The sequence below is a fragment of the Taudactylus pleione genome, unplaced genomic scaffold (assembly GCF_031769625.1).
Source record: "Taudactylus pleione unplaced genomic scaffold, aTauple2 ptg000179l, whole genome shotgun sequence".
NCBI lineage: Eukaryota > Metazoa > Chordata > Amphibia > Anura > Myobatrachidae > Taudactylus > Taudactylus pleione.
The window spans coordinates 34,113,999-34,125,156 of NW_028284581.1; the positions used below are offsets into that span (position 1 = coordinate 34,113,999).

General features: G+C 40.3%; 1 pseudogene; it reads left to right on the forward strand.

Moving 5' to 3' along the window:
- The first annotated feature begins 4,701 nt into the window (after positions 1–4,701).
- LOC148519989 (uncharacterized) lies at positions 4,702–8,257 on the forward strand (annotated as a pseudogene).
- The last annotated feature ends 2,901 nt before the right edge of the window (positions 8,258–11,158 follow it).

Below are 11,158 nucleotides of genomic sequence, written 5' to 3' on the forward strand. Positions count from 1 at the left end.
TTTTCCACTAGTGCACTGAAACATTCAATATGGTTGCCCTTCACATGTTTTGGAAAAAACTTAGATTTTATTTTGAATTGAGAAGTATTACTTTGGGGAAGTGGTTCATTTTTTTCTTCTTTTTCAATGAAGAATTTTTTGATACATAATTTTCGGATGTACAGTCGAAAGAAAAATGTGTGCTCTGCTATTCAAGCTACTAATTTTTGGAGAAATCCCTGTGAGAGAACATTGGACATTTATCCAGGTTAAAGCTCGGTGGTGTGAAGGTATACCAGCCTAAATACATCAGGACTACTTTGAATTGGTCACCCACACCACCCATTGCAAATGGTAATCTCCAGGAGGATTTATCACTGTGCACTTTATTTTGTTATTTGCACATTTCATATACCAACGGTCATCTCTAGGAGGACTTATATTATGTACTAAATATCTTGCTATTTGCACATTTCTGTTTTTTCCATATAATATGTTCATGTTTGAAATGTTTTAACATCCATGTTTTATTAGATATGTTTACACGCATATCCTTTTATTTTGTCTGATAAAATTACCCTTTTTATCTAGAAGGTGTATTATACCTTATTTAAAAGGTGGTATATTATGTGTGCTAAAATCACACTATACATATGTCAAATGGGAGCGCTCTCTGTCTCATTGACAATATTGTTTTTTAGTCTTTCTTGGGATATGGTGTATAATGCCCTCTCTATGAGAAAGTAAGCCACATACTGTTTGTTTACTGCACTTTTTTATCCCCAACTATATTTGTGTTGTTGCTGTAATTATATAGCAGATAATTTCACTGACCCAATATATGCATGCATGGAGAAAGTTAAGGAAGATGCATAATGATCCAGAGTATGATATTGATAGTAATGGATTGTTTTCATGGTTGAATCTGGCAAATTGGTTCAAGAGGATAAGAGGTTGGTTTTCAGGTAGCCTCATGTTAATAGCTAAAAGATTGGCATCAGTAGTAGTCATTTATTTTGTTGTTAGACTGGTTGTATGGCTAACAAGGTAAATACTTACACTTGATTGCAGTTCTAGGAATAAAGAAACTTCAAAGACAACTATGATCCTGCTACATGAACACACCCAGAACTTCTGTGTAATCTGCAAGACATGAGAACCATTTCTTTGCAGAGACTTGTGCAAACAATGTATGGCAATAAGAGAAGGCTTTTGCAAGAGTATGGATGAAAAAGAAGATATAGGATTATAGGAATTAATGGACTCATCACCTATTGGTCTTGAATGGGCACTGCCCCATGCAGCTACTTCGTTAGGAGGGATAACTTGCTGTGTGAAGTACAGACTGAATACGTAGGGGGTGGGCCATGGATAGGTAAGCTAGAAAGACAATAGTATGACAGATTTGAATAAAAGGGAGGGAAATGTGAAATCATAAAGTCATTTTTGTTCAAAACACAAATCCATTTTGTTTTTAAGCTTGCAGAAATGCCATGTATACACACAAATCATATGTGCAGGGGAATGCCAGTAAGTTTTAAGTAACAGCCAGCTCATCACTTTGTGATGCAGTTAAATTAAAAACACATCTTTTACTTGGAGACTATAAATATGTGCATTGTATGTTAATAAAGCAGAGAAAGACTTTCATTACACAAGGTGTGATGTGTTTCTCTTGGCACCGATTGATGACATAGCCATTGCAGAGAGCTTTGGGGGTCACCTGAACTCAGTCCATTAACCATAGTTAACTGGGCATAACCGACAGTATATATGTATATAGAAACCCTGCTTTGAAAATCCTGAATTTGTGCTTGTTGAAGAGATATAATCTATCCTATCCCCCTTTGTAACAAAAAATGTACAATATGTTATAGGACAGAAGAGACATAGCCCATCAAAGCCTTACTCTACTATGCCTGTTGGTGAGGTCATATATTATAGAAGCAACTGGGTTGGCAGTTGGCCACTAAGTTAGTAAGTTATGAATTTTTTTGTATCCAGGGGTAGCAGGAGAACATTTTGCCACAATTAAGTCATTATATCTTATGGATGAATATTGATGAACATTTAGGTGAATTCCACAAGTGCAGCAGAAACCACTTTCAGGTTTGCATGAAGATAAATCTTTGTTGACATGGGAATAAGGTCAGCATTAGTTACCAAAGATCAAATGGGCAGAATCTTTCTCCACTAGGTGTATAACAAAAGTTGAGCTTTTAATATTTTGGTAAAATAATTTTGGAAGCAGAAGTATCTAGATAATAGAAATATGGTCCAATCAGAGCTCATGGTTAGATTCCGCAACAGGAAATATTGCTTTAATAGATTAAGTAATTTAATGAGCCCACACAAAGGCCGATCATGCCAATATGGAAAAACACCAAACAAGAACAAAGTATCCATGCCTTCCAAGAACTCCTAGTATTTTTCTCAAGAAATTTTAATCCAAAGACATTATTAAAAATGTATTATTTTGCAAAAAATATACTAATCTTGAAAACCTGATTATTTAATTTAAATAGCAATTATAAATGAGATTAAGTGACAGTCCTTGCCATTTCTGGAGTCTACATAATATCTTTTTGTATAAAGGGTGGATAATTTAAGTTTTTTTCTATTTTCAGCCCCATTTATGCAAGAAAGTAATGATCTATAGCTAGATTTATCCTGTGATTTTAGTTTATAAAAATAATAATAATGCTATTTATACAGTATAGCACTTTGCTCCCATTAGGACTTAAATTGATTTACATTTGCAGATTAAAAAACACATCATAAAAATAAACTCAAGTATTAACAGACTAAAGGAAAGATAATTAAGATTTGGCTTTGGGATTTTATATATTTTTATTTAAATTATGGGGCATTAATAAAAAGTTGAGTAATCAAGTAAAACAAGTTTGTTTTTGAAGGTTTTTAGAGTTGAATCCACTTTAACTGAAAGTGACAGCGAGTTACAGAAAGTTCCAGCCACAAGGCTAAATCCTCAACCCCCAAATGAAGTATGGGAGTTTATAAGTACAATTAATAGTCTTTCATCTGAAAGTGTAGTGGGAGCATAAGAATGTAATAACTGCTTTAGTACAGGGTTGCAGACATTCTGGCAGCCCCTTTCAGGAGAGGGCAGCCAGATCGGCAAAGCAAGGGGACATGACCGGAATTTGTGGGTGGAACGTGGTCATGGTCATGTGATTGCGTCATTTTGGCCACACCCCCAATACACAATGCTGATATTACCGACATTGGGAAGCAGGGGGAAGGACCCAAATTCTTTTATAACTGCTGGGGGCTAAAGGCGTCAGCGGCCACAGAGAGGCTTGTCTGCCTTTCCGGAGGGCAGCAAGCAGCACCCGATTTTCGGAAGGTTCTCAGCCATATCAGGAGGGTAGACAAGTATGCTTCAGGTACCTTCAACCCTAATTATGTAGCCAGAAAGCTAATCATGACATTTTGTAGAGTCACAATTTTACAGGCAGTTTGTGAAGTGTGTGGTAGAAGGGTGCTATTTAGCAGGGACATGACTGATTAGTTAAAAGTATTGCATTTTTTACCAGCCACAAAGTACAATTTATTTTTCTGGGAGACCCAGGTAGAATGTATTGTGGAATCCTATCATGAGGATACAAATTAGTGAACAGTATGAATGCATGAATATCTCCTGTGGAAAAAGTTTCTCAGATAAAAAATAAATAAGTATCAAGCATGACTGACACCTGGGGCCAAATGTAATAGGGTGAGAGCTTAGAAAATGTGAGAGTTTAGCAGTAAACTCTCACATTGGTTGAGTTTTATCTTTAAAATGGGAAAACATCTGGATGAGAGTTTTAGTCTAAAAACATGTGAGTTTTGCATGTTCTCAGATATTAAATGACCGAGTTTAAAAGTGTGAAAGTTTGCTGCTAAACTCTCACATTTTCTAAACTTTCATTCTATAACATTTGCCCCAGGTGTCAGTCATGATCAAATCTTTTTTTTTTTTTTTGCAAAGCTGATTTCTAGTCTTTTGATTGTGATTTCATATCATAAGAACCTCTGTTTTGTCAGGATTCAGTTGCAGTAAAGTGGCACTCATCCACTTCTGGAAGTCAGCTAGACAGCAATTTAAGCTTGGTAATGGATTCACAGTATCTGGATCAAAGGCCAGTTACAGTTGAATGTCATATACATATTAGTGGTAGACCAAGCTAATGTATGATGTCTGATTATTTTACTTATACCCCTTTTACACCAACCGAATAACCCGGGTCAAGGCACAGTGTGAATGGATCCCAGAAAAAATAACCCAGGATGATTTACCTGGCAATCTTACTTAGGTTGAGAGCAGGGTTGAAAACAGGTTGTTCCCAGGGTTGCGCAGTGTAAATGGGTGCTAGCCAGATTATTTGACCCGGCTAGCTCTGAAAGATGCTGATTGGAGCTTCTGGGGTACTGGCAGATTATGTCATTTGTCAGTGCCCTGCAGAGAGAGATGCACATGCAGCCATCATTTGCCTTCCTACTCTCCTGCACAGCAGCCTGACCAGCAGTTAAAAAAGCAGGCAGCCACACAGCCTGCACCACAGGCTGACCAGCTGCCGCAAAGGCAGGCTAATACACAGCCTGCCACAGCCAGAACTGCAACCTGCACCACAGCCTGAGCAGCAGCTACAAACGAAGGCTGATATACAGCCTGCCACAGCCAGAACAGCAGCCTGACCCACAGCCTGTTCCTGTAGCAGCATGTATGCTGCCATGAACTGGACTGATGCCGATATCCAAGAGCTACTGGTCATCAGGGCAGATGATGAAATTAAACACCAGATGACTGGCACAGTTAAAGATGCAGTAGTGTTCCACAATATAGCCCAGATGCTGAAGTCCCAAGGGATAAAACGCACACAGCAGTATGTGGTAAATAAATTGAAGGCCTTGCGTAAGCAGTTCACTAAAGTACACGATCAGAACCACAACAAAAGTGGTGCAGGCCGCAAGGAATGGGTGCATTACGAATTGTGCTACAGTGCTTTTGGAAATACAGTGCTTACAAACCCCATAGCACTGTCCTTCTCAATTGTGTCATCCTGCTCCAGCCAGCAGGAGGATAGTGAAGAGATACCGGATACACACGAAGAGCCAGCCCTAGCTAATTTGGTGCCCTAGGCAAGATTTTTTCTGGTGCCCCCTAGCAGATATATATCTATATCTGGAGATATGTAGATATATATATATATATATATATTATATATATATATATATACATATATACATACACACACACATTATAGATAGATAGACAGCGTGATGGGCTGTCAGTATAATAAATTAAATAAATTGGAAGTTCTCAGTCCTCTCCCCAACATTTCAATCTATTCAAGCCACTGCAAACAGGCTACATGTCATTATATATATATATATATATATACATATATACCTAGTCCCTCTCAGGGTCAGCAGAACTGCCAGCACCCCTCTCTGCCCAGTTCCCAGTCAGTGCCCACTTGCCACCCCGGCCCTGTCTACAAGCCTCAGCCTGAGCTAGCTAACTTACCCAAGGGAAGATTGGGAAATTTTTTAAGCAGTCCTAAATGGGGGTGGAGGGTTGGGATCTGATGGCATATCTAGATGGGTCTGATGGTATATAGTGGGCATGTGGAAGAGTGTGATCTGACATATAGGCAATGCAGACTGCTTGTCACTGCTGAGATGACTGGATGCAGACATAGCTCAGAAAGCGACAGTGCCCTGAGCATGGCTGCCTTGCTGGTACATTGTGACAGTGGCTGCCAATCCTATCAGTGGAAGGAACGGGACACTGGTAAGAGAGGGGTTCAGCCCAGCAGAAAGTGCCCCATTCTCCCAGGGGCCCAAACTGCTTGGTAACAATCCAACAGAAGGTTAAACGTGTCTACAGGTCATTGTGGAGAGGAGATTCACAGACTGGCAGCACAAAAAGGGTAAATCATTCTAAAATGGAAAGGAGAATAGCTGAACCATCATTTCCTACAAAGCCAACTTAACAAAGTTAAATCATCGCTTTCCAAAGCATGGTTCATGTTTATATGCAATATAATATATATAAGAAGAATACAGTATGATTAGGGTTAGGTTTTGGCACAAAAGGGGGAGACTTAGGTTTAGGCACTAATGGGGAGGGTTAGGGTGCGGGGTGGAGAGGGTTAGGGTTCAAGCAGGGAGGGTTAGGGGGAAAAGGGGGAGGGTAAGTATACTTACCTGACCCCTGTTGGGATACCAACCATCAGGATGCTGCGGTAGGTATTTTCACAGGAGGCATCAAAACAGATGGCATTACATACCCAGTCCCTCCAAAGTATATTAGATAAATTCCCCACAGTGCTCATTGCTGCTGTCAGACCACCTTACCCACCAATGACTCCCTCCCTTGTGGCACAGAAAGCAATTGCTTTAGTATTGCCACAAAAGATACTATATTAGGACATTTAAAATGTGTGACGTCTCTGTTTGTTTAATATCACAGTACATAGACATACTTCATAATACACATGCCATGACACAGTACATACATATGTAACTTTAACTGAGAACGGGGACATTCTTGGTGCTGGAGAAGCCTCTGAGAATGGGGACCAGATCAGTCCTAGCAGCAGACCAACAGGACCAGGAAGTCATATCTGCAGAACTTCATGGCTCATTGTCCTGCAGCTGGCACTAAAGGCTCTGCACCTACCATACAGCACACACAGTGCACATTATTATTATAGCACATGACAGAGAGCCCTCCTCTGCACCCTGGCATAGGATGACAGTAATGTCAGCCATAGAAGTACAACAAACTGGGAATTCAGGCAGCTTTTGGAACTTTGTGCATGTGTAGTTTAGTGTCCCTTCCTTGCAGCATTCTCTTATCTCCCCCCTGCCCATATATGAAGCTGTAAAGAAGATCTGACAGTTCTGCTACTATACATTTATCCCCCTCTGCACCCTTAGTGCAGTTCTATTAACCCACCTTGCACTGTGTGGTCTTTCCAGACCAACACACATAACAGACTTCTGAAATATCCTGTACGCAGCCTCCTATTCTTATACAGGACACTATAAGTTGTTTCTGGTACCTGTATAATGTAAGTTGTTGCTGTTTGCAACAGCTGGCACAGTGACTGAAATGCATACCCATTGCCCCAGGTAGTAAAGGGGTAAATGGGGGCAGATGGAGCAGCAGCATTCCCCTTCATAGGAAGTTTCCCCAGCACACAGTTTGTTTAGCCAGGAAGCTGTAACCAGAAACTGCAGGTGCTGGGGGCCCTCAAGGGGATTGCTGAAGGACAATGCACTTCCTTGTATATTGCAAGAATCCTGAAGAGTACAGAGAGGAGGAATTACCCTCCACACTCCCTTCCACTGGCCTGATCAGAGAGCTGAGCTCTGATAAATTACTGCAGCTGTGGAATGCCCCCAGGCATTCCAGATGCCCTAGGCATTTGCTTGGAATGCCTATGCTTAGGGCTGGCTCTGTACACAGGCTACCCTGCCGTCCTCACAATGCAGACCAACATCACCACTCCTAATGACCGATGAGCCAGGAGAAGGTAGTGGGATTCATTCATCTGTGAATGCTGACGGGATGGATTCATCTGTGAATGCTGACAGTATTAATATCACCATAGATGTGGTAGTTGAGACAAACTCAGAGACTGCACAGCCTAAAAGACCCCTCTGCTACATGCTAATAGTAAGTAGACAAAAAAAAACACCCACATTACACACACACTACTTTCACTTAAATCCAAAGGGTAACTGTTGCAGAGTGCTGCTAGCATGCAGGTAGATAGAAGCCCCACAAGCACATGTACACAAACACCACTATCTTTATATCACCTCAATGCATATTATAATTTGTTTATTGTTTCTTCCCTTTGCAGTCTACAATGTGCCCCCCAAAAAGAAGTAGCTCAACAGGTCGGAGCAAGCGGCTAGAGCAATTACTTCTGTGATCGTGCAGCATCTCCGTATATTTGATGCCGACATTCAGAAGCAGGAGGATGCTAGATTGGATTGGTTTCTAGAGTAAGAAAGGCAAATGCAGCAGTCATTTATGAGGCAATTAATGGATATTCAGTACAGACAGATGTATTTTCTTGAGCGCACGTTTGCTCATGGTTTTGCCAACCAAACACAGCCAATACCACAGGCCCCTGTGTACCCAGAATGCACATATGGGCAATGCAATAAGGGGCCCAATTATTACAACCCTAGCAATAACACAACACACACAAACCTAGAGTTACCAGAGTATAAAATGTATAGGCAATTGCCCTAAATATGCCTATCTAAAATATTTTATTGTTGTACCAACCAGCACCTTTACTATTTTATTTTTGTTTTTTTATATTGTGTCACTAAAATTATAATGTTTATTGTGTGAAGACACTATTCATTTTTTTCATATGTTCATATAGTGTCTTGTTTTGTCTGCAGGGATCTAAAAGGCACTTTTCTTCTATACTGGCCATACAATGCTTGTCATCTGTTTTATGCTGTTTTTATACTTTTGCAACATTCTGAGATTGTATTAAAACTGTTCATTTAAAAAAAATAATTTATGTACATATTTAAAGTAAAAAAAACCAACAACTTTACAACCAAATAAACAAAAAATTTGTTTGGAAGATTACATTTTGCCTTTTATTATAAACCAATGAGGGAAGGTTAGTTGCAATGGTGACCCGGAGGAGCTCAGCACTGTTCTCATGCTCCCTCATGTAGCTTACTGCATCACTTGTAATGTCCCCCACCTCAGTGTCCTGCACATTCCACTCCGGAAGGAAGTGGTGCTTTTGGATTTCACAAGTGTTATGAAGAATGCAGCAGGCTGCTACTACATGGGGCATGATTTTTATGTCCACATCATTCCTCTTCATGAGACAGCCCCAACGTCCTTTTAAACATCCAAAAGCATATTCCACAGCCATCCGGGCAGAGCTAAGAGTTTGAGTGTAGGTGACCTTTTCCAGGGACAACTGTACATGTTGGGTATAACCCTTCATTAGCCAATGCTTTAAAGGATATGCCACATCACCAATGATGTGTACCGGTATCTCCACCCCATCTACAGTCACCAATTTCTATTAAAAATAAATATGGTCGCTATTATGAGAAACGGCATAGGTGTATTGACAACATGGTGGTCATGTAGGTGAGAAAAATGTCATGTGTAATTTACTGCACAATATACAGTATGTGTTTGCAAATAATAATTTGGTCTATCATGCATTCTGCAGCACTTCACATGTAATATTTTGCTCTAGCAAATGAAAATAAGTATAGAGGACATAAAGAGAAAATGGACCATATATTTTTACCTCTCTAGGGAAAAGCCAGCCACCCCGCTTTTCCTCTGCAATATTATACAAGTCAGAGTTGGCTAGGACTCTGGCATCATGTGCCCATCCAGGCCACCATATAAAAACATCTGTAAAACTAAAAAAAAATATATATATATATATATTATTCCTACAAAAAAATAAATAAAATATAAGTAGATATGAAAGAATAATTAGTACAAATGTACTTACCAGTATCGGTGGTCCGCAACAGCCTGAAGAATAACGGAATGCCACCCTTTCTGATTATAATAATCCACAGGTTTGGCATTGGGGGCTGATGATGGGAATGTGGGTCCCATCTATGGCACCAGCACAATGCGGATACCCACGCCTGAGGAAGCCTTGGATGGTTTCATCTAGGTGCTGTCCTTCTGGCAAGTAGATAAAGTGCTGGCACAGGGTATTCGCTAATGCCCATGTCACCTGGTAGATGATCTTGCAGACTGTGCCAATCCCAACACCAAACAGGCAGGAGAGTGTGCGGTACTCTCCGGGGGTAGCATACCACCACAGTTCAATGGCTAATCTCCAGATTGAGGTGATGGGCTTTCGGTAGTTGGTGGACTGCATCATCAGTGCTGGTGCCAGTAAATCCAATATATAATAAAAGGTGGCACGCGGCATCCGAAAGTGGGCCATCCACTGCTCCACTTGGAAAGCTTCTACAGTCAGCATGAAAGCTTCTCTGTGGTGGTGGACTCTGGCCCATATTCTTCTATTTCACATTGTGGTCAATCTCATCATGGTGGTGACGTTGGCTGATATCAGTGCTCTCCTCCTATGCAAATATTGGTGTCGAGATCTGGCCCTCTCAGCCAAGAATTCCGCTCTCCTCCTCGAACCCTGCACAAGGTGGCGCAGCATAAGAAGCTGCATCCAATTCTCTCTAGCTCAAATCAGCAGAAAGCTAAAAACAGTGAGGAAATCAAGAATACACACATGTGCTCCATCTGCCATCATTGCTGCAATGCTGTAAGCAGTCCCCACCCCTCTCTTTTGTTGTCTTTTGTGACCTCATCTTTGTCAGCCCTTAAAAAAGACCATTTTTATGACATCTATAGGGAAAAACAGGGATTGCCCGGGTTCAGTGTTAACAGGGCAAACCCGGGAACAACCTGGGTCGAGTTGCAGTGTAAATGAGGTCTGAAGCCGAGTTCAACCCGGGATTGACCAGTGTTCAAATTCTCGAGTCGGACCCGGGATTTTGGTGTAAAAGGGGTATTAGTGGTAAGGTAACATGTATACTGAAAATAGCATTGGAGGTAGGATACAAACCTGTGCAACATTGCAGAGAGTGGCAATAATGATGATAAGCATATCTGTCATTGTATTTATTTTGAAATCTGGTAAGTAATATTTATTAAAAAAAAAGTTTTGCTTGCATATTAGAAATCTGTAAAAAACTGTTTTAGAATATCACCAAGAGTTATGTTTACACTTGTATGTCCACCACTTTTATTCACAAAATATTTCCACTTTCTCACATATATATATTATACCTCGTATATTGAAATACTTTATTATAATAGAGTTAATAGTGATTCTTCACATGTCCTCAGTAAACAAAAGTTTTGCTTAGAAGGCCTTGAGAAGAAAAGTGGAGTTGCAGAACATTAAACCTGCTAACTTTGCTGACTAACTAATGAGAACATTAGATGAATGTACTAACATACCATAGTTTGAAAAGCTGCAGAAACTGATCAGAGGTAGATGCAGTTGTCATATGCAGCAGACTTGTAAAAATATGTTAATGACTTAGCTGATTTCTTGTGCACAGAGACATCAACCTCTGGCGTCTCACATCTGCCGTTTACATACATTAAATGAAACATCGG